The sequence below is a fragment of the Ostrea edulis genome, chromosome 2, assembly GCF_947568905.1.
Source record: "Ostrea edulis chromosome 2, xbOstEdul1.1, whole genome shotgun sequence".
Classification (NCBI taxonomy): Eukaryota; Metazoa; Mollusca; class Bivalvia; order Ostreida; family Ostreidae; genus Ostrea; species Ostrea edulis.
In genome coordinates, this window is record NC_079165.1 from 22921464 (window position 1) to 22934821 (window position 13358).

A 13358-nucleotide genomic window follows, 5' to 3' on the forward strand; every position below is an offset into this window, starting at 1 on the left:
GAAAATTGTTTTGATTATATTTTCAGCAAACAAGATCTGCAACATACCATGTCTCGAGATTCGGGTATTTTCATAAGGAGGTCATGCCTGTGGGGGATCAACACCCCTGAAGGAAACCCACATATCCAAGTGGACGAATACATATTTACTGTATTTAAAAGACTGATTGATGAATAAGTAGATAAATTGCGTTTAAACAAAAGCTTAATTCGCATGGAAAATAGGGATGGTTTTCAACATCTCAAGTCATTGTACCCTGCGATCCTCTTTGATGGGAATGATTTATAATATTTCTCTGACGTATTTCATAGACCGTTCTCTACACATTGGTTTTGACCATGGATTACACCATTTATTTCGGCAAATTAGAAGACGCAAGGCGGTAGTAACCAGTCAACAGTTGCTCCTACTGGATGATTCCAAGGGTCCAATTTTTGCTTATTTTCAATTTTATGCTCTTTATGGTATTTGTGAGATTGATCACTGTTCGTTATCTTCAATTTTTTATTTCGCAAGAATGAAGTTTTTGGGGATTATGAGACAGACTTTTATGATTAAAGCTCATGAAGTTGCCTTCAATGTAAGTTATAATGAGATACATTACACAAAAGACACGAGAGGCCACGGTACCATTTCCATCTACTGGATATCCAGTTCTGAAAATGAAAAAAAAAAAACAACTTTGGGTTACTCAACATCAAGCCTGGATGATTTTAATCTTCAAAACTAACTGAAATTGAATAAACTGGGTTGAAAGCTTTACTCGTGTTTAGTGTACCAGTGAAGATAGCGACCAGCTTAATGTCCAGCAGTAACGATGTGTTGAAGTTAAACCTACATTACGCAGGTTACTTCTAGTCTGTAGATTCATATATTGAAGTTTAAAAAGGAAATTTGTGTTTTTCATTTTCTGTTACAACTGAATTAAAGCTAACTATTCTCTGCTTCCTTTTATGAAAGTGAGGATAACAAAGAGTGATCAATCTCATGAATCCCATAAAGAAAATTAAGAGTATGGCAAACACGAATCTCTTAACAGCAGAGGTGTGAACAGGTGTCTTAAAGGGTTAAGCGTCTCCTGTTAACAGGTCGTACCCGTCGTGAGGCGTTTAACCTGATCAGGCAAACTTAGTAATGAAAGGTGACGATAACGAACAGTGATCAATCTCATCAATCCATAGTCAAAATCAATAAGTAAAGAATGACCTATCAATTGGTACACGTCAGACAGCATATGGTAACAAGAGATTGTAGATAGAGCTGTTTTGTTACGTTGTGTTCCTGGTATGACACAAATAACAATTGTTTCTTCTACTTGTGAGATCAATCAGCTATTCTATTGTGTTTGATTTTAACAATGTTTCATTATGTATAATCAATGATTAACTGTTTTGGACAGTCCCTTTGCGAACACTACTTGATACTAGTTAACGAAGATCATAACCATCCATTATAATATCCAAACAGTAAAATGTAGCATGTATCAAAATACCATTGTGTTGGAGAAACATTTAAGGAAGGGGTGTTGTAATTTATTTCTATAATATGTGTATACAAATAATGGAAGTATGTGTTACTTTATATAATCGACGACTCATTAAAATGGCTAATAAACATGAAACTGTTCCAGAAAGGGATTTTGTCGTTATCTATGAAAACAATTTATTTAGGGATGGGATATATACTACCGCTGTATTCAAGCGCGTCGTGTATCTTAATGTGAGCAGTCACGTACAATGAAATATATTGTTGCATAATATTACCACAAGGGAATGAATAGTGCATTCTTCCCTAGAAAGGTTATTAAATTGATAAAAATGGCAGGCAATTTTTGAATTCTCAAATTGATATCAAACCTATTTTGTGTAATAGTTTCACCAGCCTAAATTAGGTCTCAAAATTGACTCCTCTTGAAAAAGTATAGCATTGAAAGACCATTCCTGAAAGTAATAGTCTTTTAAAGCCGTTGGTGAGGTAGATATAACGTAGACCGTGAAGTGACATTACCAAAGTGCCGCCGTTCTCCATTACGTATATACTAGTGTCTATACAGGATTCGTCGACATTATCTTAGATTGTTGTCGTAGTAAACTTTTCCTCACATTAGTCTTACAGGAAGAAAAACTGCAATAGCAATCACCACTACGCTATGCCAAAACTATTGTATTTTTGTTGCGACACGTAAAAATAAATAAATAATGGGATGGCTCACAAAAATCACAATTTTGGCAAATATGGTTATATAGTGTATATGTTTTGCGAATATTGGAATTGGCGGAGTTGATTTACAATGATAGAAATGGAATATACTATGGACAAAATACAGTAAGATATAAAGATGCCGAGAATAACCACAAGGACATGGTTCATCATCTACACAGTGTTGTTGTATTTTGAAACGGTAGACGATGCTAGTCTTTTTACTTTCAAACAACGCAGTGCAATAATGATGATCTGAGGGACAAGCATTCCCACTGCATACATAGCTGGATCAAACACTAAAAATGACATATTTTTAGTCGACCTATACACGGCCTACGTCACAATCAAATGTAAATGCGGAACCACGCGTCCGTTTTCCGAAATGTGGTATTTTAAAGATATCAGTTTGATTTTTACATGGCGATATGATTGTCCGATATTGATTCCTTCCAAGGCGTTCTTATCAGCTGCGGTCAAATTTTGTATTTAAAAAGGGGGGGGGTAAAGATGATTCAAGGTTTAGATAAAAATCGGTTGGAGAACAGACAACATTTAGGCGGATGAGGGTGTCCGTGAGATACATTGACTATTCATGTATGTAAAAGCTTTACAATGATCCATGTTCAACATATGGAATTACGCGGGCATCAGAAAGTTGGAGAGACGGATGGGAAAGAGGGGCCAATTCATATTTCCACCAGCATCATGATAATATTATTTCTTTTGTGAGGATCCGGTTTAAAATAGGTCCTCAGTACCCCATGCTTGTCGCAAGAGGCGACTAAATGGGACGGTCCTTCGGATGAGACAACAAAAACAGAGGTCCCGTGTCACAGCAGGTGTGGCACGCTAAAAATCCCTACTCAAAAACCATCGGCGTCGAGCATAGGCCTAAGTTTTGCAGCCCTTCACCGGCAATGGTGACGTCTCCATATGAGTAAAAAATTCTCAACCGTAATAATTGCTAATTCAAAACTACGCAGCTGTGAATCCAAATTATCATGAACAAATACATGGTAAGCTTGTGTAAAAATAAAAGTTCACACTTCGCTGCTCCATTGACCACATATATCGTAGTTGTGTTCGTTGCTCCAATGTTGCAGATATTGAGGCAAGATTCAAAGAACGGCTGCAAATAATTTGTTTTATTTCACCGACCGTCTGTCATTTTTCCCTCATCCCCTCTCCTTTTTTTCTCTCGAAATTATTGGGGTGGCATCTGTATAACGCGATTACAGCTGTAGTTCCTTATTGAGATTGCATCTACATAGATCGGCGTAAGTGGTTTACATGTACGTATATCCAATTTATGTACATGCAAATGATTCCATGATAAAAGATATAACACACATTACACACATGCATTAATCATAATGGAGTTTTACGAAGAGGTTTACTTTTACAATCGACGGCTGACTTTTACAATTGAAAGGGATCAACTCCAACTACAGAAATTGGACCAAAATGAATGTAAAGACTGCTTTAGTAAAAACACCAAAACCGACAATTATGTTTATTACAAGAGTATTGAAAACTCTTTAGCAACTCTTATTCTTTCTACATTTGTTCGAAACTTTCACAATGCACTACTCGTTTTAATATTTCATTAAGCTAAATTTATCGATATTCAAATGTACATGTAATTTATTAACTACAAATGATGAGCTGTGAAATGCATGAAGGGACCCAGAAAATTGCCATAAAAAGAGTGTTTTTAAGCTTTACTGTATATCATAAGTGTACCATAGCGCGCTCATTGTAAGCAGACGACCTCAAGTTATCCTGCTATTTCTAAATAATGTGTCATCAGTCCCGAAAGCTTAAATGTTCTATATACCTCACATCTTATGATTCTGGCTCCGGAAGGAACAAAGCAACCCCTACTCATCCACACACATACTTTTGAACGGCAGCTCTATACTAGACCAAAAAGTCGAGGGGTAGGCTTGTCTAGATATATTTTTTCGTAGCCCCTCCCTCTCATTTTGAAAAAAACGTCCTTGTTTCCCTCTCTTTCGTGTTGAATTTAAATGTAAAAGCAGCCAATAAGTGATGTGTAATTGTATACATGTATATCAATATACACAGTAGAATCAACAATGTTTGTGGTAATGACTCATGAAAATTCGCCCCCATGAAAATCGAATACTCCTAGTATACTAGTATAATCTATACATTATCGATATAAACATTTGACATGTGCTTGTCTTTTAGAAATGCCGTACCCCGTGGATATCCGGGTTAGAATAGGTCCTCTGCAATACCCCTTGCTTGTTGTAAGAGACGCCTAAATAGGTCGATCCTTCCGATAAGACCGGAAAACCCGAGGTTCCGTGTCACAACAGATATAGCATGATAAAGATCCATTCCTGCTGAAAGGCCGTAAGCGCCGAGCAGGTGCGTACATTTTGCAGTCCTTCACCAGCAATAGTGACGTCTCCACATGATTGATCGGTTGCTTTTACGTCCCTTCCTGGATTTTTCACTCATATTGAGAAGGCATCATACGTAAGTGAAGTACCACAAATGTAAACCCCATGCATGGATCTAGAGAGGGGGGGGGGGAGGGTCGGGGTCCGGAACCCCCTCCCCCCTGGAATTTGCAAAGATAAAACGAATTACAATATAACGATTTAAAAGAAAAATGAGTTATATCACGGGTTCGATTTTGTGAAAAGGTTCGACCAACCCACCCCTGGAAAAAATTTCTGGATCCGCGCCTGGATCCGGCCTATGTTTAGCACCCAGCGCGGTAGTAGTGAGGGTTCTTTAACGTGTCAACGCATGCCGCTGCACGGGCGCCGGGGCCTCTGCTTTTAAGGTCATACCTGAAAGACCCGTGATTCTCACTTCTAAATGTCCCTGAGCTGAGTGAAAAATTACCGAGTGGAACGTTAAACAATGATTTTGGCTCCACTTTTTTGTCACGCTGTTTTTGGCTATATTTAGCTCTAAAACTTCATAGTTATTCCGGTTTTCAAACATTTCGGTTGAGCATCACTGAAGAGACATTATTTGTCGAAATGCACATCTGGTGCATCAAAATTGGTACCGTACAAGTTTTACATTATGACCCCTGGTCGAGGCCTCTGTTGGTAGACTGTTTGTCCCCGAGGGTCTCTACAGCCCAGTAGCTAAGTACTTCGTTACTAGGTTGAAAATACGGATGTATATTTAATTGCTGTTATAAAATTTAGAAATTCATTTCAAAATTAAGAATTATCTCCCTCATGCATAGCTCTTATCATTGGACGAATTTGGCTCCACTTTTTTTGCACGCTGTTTTTGGCTATATTTAGCTCTAAAACGTCATAGTTATTTCGGATTTCAAACATTTCGGTTGAGCATCACTGAAGAGACATTATTTGTCGAAATGCGCATCTGGTGCATCAAAATTGGTACCATATAAGTTTTACATAGAGCAACTGAATGCGGTAAAGTCTTTCAGTTTTGCAAATACCACTTCCAAGTTCTTCATATTTGGAGTTGGCCCCATTAAACTGTAAAAGTCAGCTGTCGATTGTAAAAGTAAGCCTCTTTGTAAAACTCCAATAGCAAACCTATTAAAATTCAGTTTGTTACTTTCGTTTTAAATTCACATTGTGAATACCTGCTTCTAGAATGATTTGTTTTCAGATAAAAAAAAAAAAAATGTAAAATCTAAGTGCAAACCATATGTATGTATAACACTTATAGTTTAACATAGTTCAAATTATTACATATATCCAAGGTTGTAAATATACTCAAATTTCACATGTCGTATGAAAATATGTTAATGTGTAATTCAAGATTTTATTTGGGGGGTGTACTTGTTATAGAGCTTATAGCTTTTAAAATGATGCGTCAACATATGATTTTCTTACGCAAATCCTTTTTCTGAAATAATAATCTGTAAATTAGAAACAATTTATTCAAGGTTTAGTCCATAAAAATTGGAGCAAAAGACCTATATTGACATCAAATGGCATTTTCAACAGTATTTATTTTAACATGTGTGGGCTCACAAAGTGTACATTATGAAAATAGTTATTCAAAGTTATGAAAATAAATGATTACATATCATTAAATAATGGGTATATAGTCTATGTTGCTTATTACAGCCCACTTGTTTTGGAAAAATAATAATTATTATGAAAAATAAAAAGGAGGAATATATTTTCATTAATGCTGATTATATGTGGATGGAGTTCTTACTTTTGAGAAGCAATAACAATGAAATTAGCATGTTTACATATATATTTTTCAATGTTTATCTATTACTGGAATATATATCTATCTTTTAAAGGCAATTTTTTCATGATTGAGTCCATTTAAGGCCGAGTATAGGTCTACCTTAAGGCTTTTTCCATTTTACAGAATATAAATGCTAAAGATGTCGCCAAACACACTCACTACCCACCACGACAGTTAACAGCCAACAATAATCTTGGAAGAAAAATAATGTCGACTTTGGAGAGGATGCACCGTTAAAACAAATCTGAGAGAGGTCAAAAGTATGATGTCAATCCCAAAATAGTCAGAAAAACTTTCGGACAATTAGAGCAATCAAAATAATATCGATGATACAGTACCAACCAGACCCAATCTGACATCCAAGCAGTCCCAGAAAGTATCCCCGGGGACTGCTCTCTCAAAAAGTGGGACTGCTCTTGGACTGTTCTAGAAAGCAGTTCCAGCAGTCCCAGCGGTCCCAGCAGTCCTCAGGACTGCTTTCTGGGATTGCTTTGTTCAGCCAAGCGTGAATGAATCACGTGATGTTATGATTGACAAGAAAGCCCCGACAACCGTGTATTAAAAATATATCCCTACATTCGACGGCGAATAATTTTGATGAAAGATAATGGACTGAATAATTCCCAAATACGCGAATCCATAAACAGAGAAAATAATGTTCTTGTATCCAGACAGGGAATATCAGAATTTTTGAAGAAGTACAGAGCTACCGGCAGCATAAATGATCGGGTGCAACGAAATGGACGGGACCCACGCACCAAATGCTGGCAATGAATAACCCATATCTAACCAGTCATTTACAAATTAAAAATACATGTACACGTAAGTGGAAAACAGTTTTTTTCTTATTTAATATAGACGATAAGTGAATACATCAGGCGACTTTAAACACATTTATTCCAATAACCCAGTCAAGAAATAAATATATGTTACATAATTTTCAGAACCCAAGATACACTTCACATGTATGAAATATAAAAAAAAAAAAAAAAAAGATGAATAACAACAACAAAATTGCCTGACAGAACATTGACGTCAATTGATTTACGTTGTGAAATTGTGGTTATCAGACTTATAAACTCTGCATGTATCTTTTTTAATCATATTCATAAACTATCATTTTGTTATAAATTCATGAAAAAGTGTCACACAAGTATTTTGAATATGTGCTGTTTTCACGCATAATGTATTGTTTTTCTCTTTAATTACATTGTAAGTCATTTATCTTCGATTTCGACTACCGTATTGACGCGCTCCAGCGATTATCGACAATGTTTATTGATAATCTCACTGTCGACTTAGCTCCTCCCACTAGTTATTTTAACCCCGCCTACTGGGACTGCTGGGACCGCTGGGACTGCTTTCCGGTTTGTTTACTGGGACTGCTGTGGGACTGCTGCGGAACTGCCCCGGGACTGCTCTGAGACTGCTTTCTGTCAGGTTGGGTCTGGTTGGCACTGTAACACTTAAGGATCATAAGAATTACTATTGTTAGCAAGGAAAAAAGTCGGCGATAGCCAGACAGTCTCTGGCCGTGTATGATGGTAAGTGTATTCGTTTGTGACAGCAAACTGTCCAACATGTAATCGCATTTCCTACGAATCCAATGAAAAATAAAGAAATCGAAAAAAACACCAATTTCAATATCCGACGAGTTCCTAAATGCACCATTGTCGTTAGAGTTGTTGAAATCACTGTAATTACTTAAATTTTGGATGTTGTTGTACTCCATTTCATAACAATCTTATAAAAGTCAGTATTTCTAAGAAATACTTTTATAATTCTGCGCAATAGGAAGGGAAAGTGCATTAATTCCGCGACCCTCCTACTTCGTTATCTGTATAGTGTAATCAGTGAATACACGTCTACATCTGACTGCACTCCGCAGCAATATTTGATAATGGGAATCATGAAAGGTAAAGATAACGAACAGCGACCAATCTGATAACTTTTATAATGTAAAACTTATACGGTAGCAATTTTGATGCACCAGATGCGCATTTCGACAAATAATGTCTCTTCAGTGATGCTCAAGCCGAATTTGTTTTGAAATCCGAAATAACAGTAAACTTGTAGGCCCTAAGAGCTATTTTAGAAAAAAAACAGAGTGCCAAAACGTGGAGTCAAATTCGTCTTAGGATGAGAGCTCTCCATAACAAACGGGATGATTTCAGCTCCTCCATCGCCACCTTCCCATATTTATGTAGCGATATTCCATTATCACCTGCATATGGTGTTTATATATCTCAACTGATTCGATATGCAAGAGCTTGTTCTGCGTATAGTCAGTTTTTAAATCGAGGTAAGCTACTGACAAACAAGTTGATGGTACAGGGGTTTCAACAGTCTCGATTGAAGTCAGCATTTCGCAAATTCTATGGTCGTTATAACGATCTAGTTCGTCAATACAACCTATCATTGGGTCAAATGCTGTCTGACGTGTTTCATACCGATTGTTAAGCCGTTCTTGGCACACTGATTTTGACTACCGATAACTTCGTTTACCTGAACAGGATATAGGGCTCACGGCGGGTGTGATCGGTCGACAGGGGATGCTTACTCCTCCTAGTCACCTGATCCCACCTTTGATGTGTCCAGGGGTCCGTGTTTGCCCAACTATCTATTTTGTATTGCTTGTAGGAGTTATGAGATTGATCACTGTTCGTTATCTTCACCTTTCATGAGGGAGATAATCCTAAATTTTGAAATGAATTTCTAAATTTTATCACAGCCATTAAATATACATCCGTATTTCAAGCTAGTAACGAAGTACTTAGATACTGGGTTGTAGAGACCCTCAGGGACTAACAGTTCACCAGCAGAGGCCTCGACCCAGGGGTCATAATGTAAAACTTATGCGGTACCAATTTTGATGCACCAGATGCGCATTTCGACAAAGGGATACACAGCAATACAAAGTAGATAGTTGGGCAAACACGGACCCCTGGACACACCAGAGGTGGGAACAGGTTCCTAGGAAGAGTAAGTATTCCCTTTCGACCGGTCATAGCCGCCGTGAGCCATATATACTGATCAGGTAAACGGAGTTATCCGTAGTCAAAATCAGTTTGCTAAGAACGGCATATGACTGGAACATTACAGAGTAATAATATTTGAGGGAGATATTGATGACTAACATATTGCATCCAAGAAGCGTGGTGTAGCAGTGATTAGTTATTATGTACCGTACATGTATTTGATATTTGTTATCTGTGTTGATGATTATTACTTAAACATTAATATCCATCTCAGCAATTTTTCTTTCGTTTTGATCCATGTTAATCTATCGATCAATTGTGTATGATACACCCAGTCAGTTGTATGATATATCAAAAACTCATGATTTTAATGTTCAGATTTCTTGAATGGGATCTAAAACAACAAATAGCATTACACATTTGGAATATTTGATTTCATCATTGACGTAGGGGTTGCGTGTCGTTTTCCTTACAAAGGCACGCCACTGACTGTAGGTTATAAGCCATAGATTTTGACCAATGCATATCGCTCAAAGTCGTATACTTGAGGGGTATGTATCATGTTAAAGTCTACATTGAACCTCAAAAACTAAACATTCAGACAAACAACCTTGATTTCCTCTTTTTATCGAGCTTTAAGAGAAAGAGTACATTTTCTACACTTTTCGATCATCCTGTCTTTGACGCTACCACTTAGAATTAAACCCAAGACCTTTCTGTTTCGAAGCGCGCTCAAAGTCGTATACTTGAGGGGTATGTATCATGTTAAAGTCTACATTGAACCTCAAAAACTAAACATTCAGACAAACAACCTTGATTTCCTCTTTTTATCGAGCTCTAAGAGAAAGAGTACATTTTCTACACTTTTCGATCATCCTGTCTTTGACGCTACCACTTAGAATTAAACTCAAGACCTTTCTGTTTCGAAGCGAATACAGTCACCGTTAAGATTCGTTTTTTTTTTTACTAAAATAAACTGACGATGGATAGACGCGTATTTTCACCGGTAATGATGACGTGTCCTTATGATTGAAAAAATTTATAGAGCAAATTATATTTTGTGTTTTACAGTTACTGTTACAACCGAATTGAAGCCTATTATTATCTGTTTTTTTATGAAAAGTGAAGATAACGAACAGTGATCAATCTCATGAATCCCGTAAAGATGATTAACAGTACGGCAAACACGAATACCTGGACACCAGTGGTGGGAGCAGGTGCCTTAAAGTAGTAAGCCTCTCCTGTTGACCGGTCATACCCGCCGTGAGCCCTATATCTTGATCAGGTCGGATCGGATCGGATCGGAGTCATCCATATTAAAAATCAACATGTAAAGAACGACCTAACAGTTGGTATGAAACACGTCAGATAGCATTCGACCTAATGACAGATTGTAGACAGAGATTTTGTGTTAGATAATGTTCCTGCTATGAATCAAATTAGCAATTATTTCTTCTAGATGTGAGATAAATCGACTATTATATATACATTTGATGAAAGCATGATTACATTATGTGTAGATTAACTGTTTCGGACAACCCTTTACGAACACTACTTGATACTAGGCAACGAAGATCATAAACATGCATTATATCATCGAAACAGTAAAAGATAGTATGCCTTAAAACACCATTGTGTTGCAGCAATATTTTAAGACCGAGAAAGTAAGCACCGCCTTCAAATTTCCCTGATTTGTGAACCCCTGTCAATCAGGAGAAATTAAGCTTCAGATGAATGCTAGCAAGTGATGGACATTTAGTTACTTGTCCTTGTATATACCTAATCTGGTGATCGAGGCGTCCGTGCAATCTTTTGATACTTACCGCGTAAACCTGTTCGATAGGGAAACGGTTTTGGCTATTTCATGTACAGATACTCACACAATAATAGTAAATTTTGCATACAATTACATCAATTATAACAGATTATAGTAGTTTATGCTTATAAATAGGTAAGATTGATAACTATGGATTGGAAGGTATGTCTGAATATCTTTGTATTGTATGGGTATACAAATAATAGAAGCAAGTGTTAGTTTGTATAATCGACGAATCATGGTAATGGCTACCAAACATGAAACTGCTCGATAAAAAAAATTTGTTATTGTCATCTATGAAAAACATTTTACTGAGAGAGGGATATATTTCACGGTTTTATTCCATCGCGTGTATTTGAATGCGAGCAGTCGCTTACAATGAAGTATATTACCACAAATGTCATAGCACTGTCACCAAGTCCTACACTTAGTCACTTACAAACAGTATAGGAGAGTTAATGATGCTTTCTTCTCTAGAAATGTTATTGAATTTGCAAACAAAATAATGAACATCCATTGGATGTCACAGTCCACTGTGTTAACTAACAATATGATATACAGTAAAATATCTGTATCTCGAATATGGTTTATCTCGAATACCCCCGCTTGAGTCAAAGTCGACCGCCGGTATCGGCCGTTTCCCTATATATTATTTTTTTAAAAAACTTCTGATATTTCGAACACGGTAATCTCGAATACCCCGCTTATGTCGAAGTGCATGTATTTTTAAGGTCCCGTGCCCTAAATTCACCTGGTTTATCTAGAAGTGTAGTCAATATTCCGCGCTGCTTACCACACCTGCCATCATTATGTCACACATTCACGCCCGCAGTAACACCAATTATAATTAATGACTACTAATTCACACTCGTCTTTAACAAGTAGACCCAGGTCTCAATAATGGGTTCAACAGCTTGGGTGACTAGTGAAACCTTCCAACATTACAGATTAAGTCCACCGACAATCATGAACTAACACGCCCGATTCCAGGGATGGCGTTTTGAATAATACACGCTATATCATTAACATGAGGGTTAGATAAACGCACAAAATTGTCATTGAGGTGTTACAGCACTGGATTGAAATGTCTTATAATACGGAAGAACTTGTTCCGGGAATTCAGAGAATTGATCGCCGCATCACTACACAAGAGTTACAGTCAATAATCCTCCAATAGACCTCCACAGCGCTGCTCTTCGGGGACTGTCACATTTTATGTCCAAACTACTTTCTCTAGTTTTACCCTTCTATGCAATGTGAAAATAACGAACAGTGATCAATCTCATAACTCCTACAAGCAATACAAAATAGATAGTTGGGCAAACATAGACCCCTAGACACACCAGAGGTGGGATCAGGTGCCTAGGAGGAGTAAGCATCCCCTATTGACCGGTCACACCCGCCGTGAGACCCATATCCTGATCAGGTAAACGGAGTTATCCGCAGTCAAAATCAGTGTGTCAAGAACGGCTTAACAATCGGTATGAAACACGTCGGACAGCATTTGACCCAATGCGAGTTTGCATTGACGAACTAGATCGTTATAACGACCATAGAATTTGCGTAATGCTGACTTCAATCGAGACTGTTGAAATCCCTGTATCATCAACTTGTTTGTCAGTAGCTTACCTCGATTTAAAAACTGACTATACCCAGAACAAGCTCTTGCATATCGAATCAGTTGAGATATATAAACACCATATGCAGGTGATAATGGAATATTGTTGCATTAATGTGGGAAGTTGACAATGGAGAAGCTGAAATCATCCCGTTTGTCATACAGTTGAGTTGTCAGTTTGCCGTTAATGTCCACTTTCAATAAAATATCTAAGTATGAAGCAGAAGTGGACGACTCTGTGGTGTCCTTTATTTCGAGCTCACAGGGATATATCAAATCGACATATGAATGAAAGCTATCATTGTTAATAGACAAAACGTCATCGATATATCTAAAAGTCGAATTGAAGGTCACAGCGAGAGAATTAGATGTATATAATTTTATTCCTAACTTGTTTCCATACAGGTAAAGTTAATGATGTTCACCAGGTCTAAATTTAGATACCTGTGTATATATTCACTTGAAATACCAGTTGCGAGTTAGTTTGGGGGTAGCAGGCAAGGCGTGCACA